Source organism: Lolium rigidum, chromosome 7 (assembly GCF_022539505.1).
Source record: "Lolium rigidum isolate FL_2022 chromosome 7, APGP_CSIRO_Lrig_0.1, whole genome shotgun sequence".
Lineage (NCBI taxonomy): Eukaryota > Viridiplantae > Streptophyta > Magnoliopsida > Poales > Poaceae > Lolium > Lolium rigidum.
In genome coordinates, this window is record NC_061514.1 from 5,084,722 (window position 1) to 5,088,661 (window position 3,940).

General features: G+C 46.4%; 1 long non-coding RNA gene across 1 annotated transcript; it reads left to right on the forward strand.

The window, feature by feature from the left end:
* The first annotated feature begins 1,222 nt into the window (after positions 1 to 1,222).
* On the forward strand, positions 1,223 to 1,875 carry LOC124677703. The gene is made up of 2 exons (XR_006994201.1): positions 1,223 to 1,539; positions 1,638 to 1,875. It is a non-coding gene; the product is annotated as an uncharacterized LOC124677703 (long non-coding RNA).
* The last annotated feature ends 2,065 nt before the right edge of the window (positions 1,876 to 3,940 follow it).

Genomic DNA, 3,940 nt, shown 5'->3' on the forward strand with positions numbered 1-3,940 from the left:
AGAATTGGCGGAACCGTTTGAGTCTTTTAAGATTCCGGGTAATTGCGTGAAGATAAGTTGGCTCTCGTTCGCGAGCAGGGAGTAACCCGGAAATGTTCTTTGGAACGTCGATGGATGAAGTCCCGCAGGATGAGAGCATTTTCCGGCTGTAAGTTGGAAAAAGAAGAAAATGCAAAGTTGGAGCTCTTCAAGTTTCTCCGCGTTACCAACGATGCCGGAAACCTAAGGTACAAGCATGGCGGAAACTGCAGGTGAAACTCGGAGAACTCTGGGGGCTACTGTTGTGGGTATACTTCATGGGTGTACCATCGACAGTGCCTAGATCCGGCAAGCCCGGGTGGCCCACGGACGGTGATGAGGCATGTGGCCCATCGGGCGGCCCGGTTGCTTGTTGATCATGAAGGAAGAAGTCCAGCCCAGGATCGGTAAGCCGGATCCGTACCGACATAGGAGTAACCCGGATCCATGGAGGCCCATGAGGAACCCGGATCCGAGTACGACGTATATGGAAGGCGGATCCGTGACGTGCACGGCAAGATATTGTACCGTAGCTAGGCTGTCCGTAATCCGGCTAGGACTCTCCATGTAAACCCTAGATCCGTGCGCCTTTATAAGCCGGATCCCGGGAGCCCTAGAGGCACAACCACAACTCATTGTAACAACGCGAAAGCGCCCAGATAATTCCGGACAAGCAGCAGTAGGCCCTGTCATCGTGCAGGTGTTCCGAAGCTGGGTAACTCGCGTACCACCGTCCCGTGTGCACTCCGCCCTATGGCCCCTACTTCTTCTCCCCCTCGTGAGGATCCCTCCTCCGAGGTACCGTCGATTAGGCAACGACACACACATCTAATCTAACTAGGATGAATTTACTGATCAACCGTTTTACAGAAACTGGATGCTGTAGTTGGGCCTAGCAACTAATGTATATGCCTGAACTGTATCGAGCTACATGGCATCAAGAAGCAATTCAAGAGCAAAGTAAAGACCACATGGCAAGTGATCACAAGCAAAACCAATGGAACCATTTCTTGAAGAGGATCAGGTAATTTGAAGCGCTAAACTCGTTCTTTGGCTCATATGAAGAGATCACACGAGTTTCAATTTTGAAGGACTATGAGACTGGTGCAAGCAAAGTGTAAGTTGGCTCTGTTATATGAGAGTGAATTTACTCCCTGTTCTCGCTCTTGTCAGTGACTCTTGGCTGCTTGGTTCTGTTGTACATGATAGCGTACACGGTGTTTAATGATAACAGTTCCTTGTCGAAAGCCATGGAGCTGAACGGATCTGACCTTGGTGGCTTCAGCTTGTTTGTCGACGAAGCGAAGCCTAGACCAGACCAGATAACAGCTATTAGTAACAACAGAGGAAGATCTGGCAGGGCCCGTAGTAATGATAGAGGAGGAAGCTGAGGATCTAAGAGGGGTCGTAGTGACGGGCGTGTACGCGGTAGCTGAGATGACAGGGGCGGCCATAGTGACAGAGGCCACTGTGGTCAGAGTGGTGCACCTCACAGGCAGAGTGCTCTTACAGCTAGTACAGGTAGCTTCACGCTTATTACATGAAATAGCAAATTGCTCTAGTTATTTTTTATCGACAGAACCATCGGTCTTAAGCATACATTTGTTCTTTCTTTGCAGGGAGGAAGATAATTTTTTGGTGATGACTGGGCCAGTGCGTGATCTAGAATCTAGAAGCTTTAAAACACCAAATCCTGCGACTAGTGAAATGGGAACAATTCTTTTGGTGCCTCGAGACTTGTTACCGATCTTGTTAGTTACTCTTACTGTAGACCGTGTTGGTGCATCTGCCAAAAAACAAAATCGTCTGTTTTTGGAGATTTATACATGCATGATAAATTTACTGTTTTGGAGATTATGGATATGTTTTGATTGTGGCAAATTGCTCCTACCACTTCTTTTTGACCATAACCCAAAAAGAGATGCATCCTGCCAACTTTTTGGCATGCCAATGCAACAATTTTACCGTTCGTTTTTCACACCCTAGGACCATAAGCAAATACTCAAACCAAAATTGGGTCCATCCAAATATTTGGTAGGGAAGAAATCAAACACACCCTAGGATCGTAATTAATGGGATTATCTCTACTATATAAAAAGGAGGAACTGGTTCTGTTTCCTCCGGTCGGAACTTTCGTCCTACATATTTTCGTGTGACCATTTTACCCTCCCACCGCAACATCAAAAAATGCATCAGGCAATCCCGAACTACGTGGCGAATTCTCTTTCCGTCATTCTCTTTCCTTTTCTTGGCACCGTTTCCAGCAGCCCCGCACCCCGCCCCCTGCCGCCCGACGCCGGCCCCATCCACTCCTCGCCGGCTCCCTCCCCCGGCAACCACCTCCCCTCGGGGATTCCAAGATCGGGAGGGAGGATCGGAGGCCACCTCCCCGATCCCCTTTCTCTCGTTCTTCTTTCCCTCTCCTAGATCACCTCACTAGGGCTTCTCCCCCCTCCACGATCTAGCAGCCGCAGTGGCCAGCGAGGAGCAGCACCAGCAATGGCATCCGGCGGTGGCGCGCTTGGAGCATGGACATCGACAGGCAGGAGGTCAAGGTCTAGATTTGAAGCAGCACGAGCCGCTGCTGGAGGCAGAGTTGAATGTGCTCTGCCTCATGGCCATGGAGATCCTCGTTGAGGAGAGCAACGTCCACCGCATCGAACCCCGGCCCATCAAGGTACGTGTTATCCCTCACCTCCTCCCTACCAGGCGCAAGTGGCCGTCCGCTCTGCGCTGGATATCTTCCTTTGGTCCATTTGTAAGAGCGACGTATTTTTCAGGGGCCTTAATTGGTATAGGTTGTCATGATTTGGCAGAGGAAGACTGGAAACAAAACCAAGTTTCGGCTGATATATTTTATTTTGTCTTCCCTTCACTGTATATAATCAATATTCTCATTCCATTTTAACTGTTAGGAACGTAGGATGCTATTGGGACTTGGGAGTCTCACATCTGACTGAGATAAATCTTAGTTACCCAGCCAGTTGCTGTTTAAGGGATACAAACTCATGTGTTCATCCTTGGATTGGACTGATAAAATGTTATGGCCAGCTTCAACTAATACTGGACCAGATGAGTTATAGTAAAATCACTTCATATTTAGTTATAACCGAACTTTACACATATGAATATTAACAGGTGTACCTTTCCTGTTTTTCTACAAAGGTAAGCATGTCATCGGATGGTAGTTATAGCTGTGTTGGTGTAGTATTTTAGATTGCTACTTCTACCCTGTGATTTCACATGTATCTGCATTAAAAACATTGTTCCTGATATCCATCTGTGTTTCATTTCAGATACGTGAAGAACCACCATCATATTCAACATCTGTCCTACAAAAGCATGAGTCGTTTGACAACCTCCATGCGGGTGTGGGAGTCGAAGTTCTGGATCACACGAGGATACTGATAAGAGTTCCAGTTTCGGGAATCCTCAATCCGGGAAAGCATTGTATGACTTCACAAGGCGGCGATGACGAGGTACATAGGGTGCAATTCCTGGCTAAATCTTATCTTTCTGAAGTTGAATGCATCAAGTTTGATGGGGCATCAGTTATCAGGAAAACAATCATCTCTTATAGTGGGGTAATTATTTGTTTCCTGAAGCTAAATTAGTTGATGTTCATTTGATACTGGTTTACATTTAGTTGGTTATTTTTTCAGTTTTCTATTTTTTTGCACTCAAAACTGACCTCAAGTGAACGTCGAAATAATCAAAGTTGTCTCTATTTTCGAAGTGAATGCCAAATCAATCAAGTTAACACATATTTATGTAACTTTTGTTAGCTGAGTTTGAACTCTCGAGAAGATGTCGATCGAATATGAGGTTGATGGTTGGTACTACGTAAGTTCTTATGACATCACCACTTATTACTTGTAACCTGGCTGCAAATGAAAGATTTTTAATAGGGCAACTGTTGCTA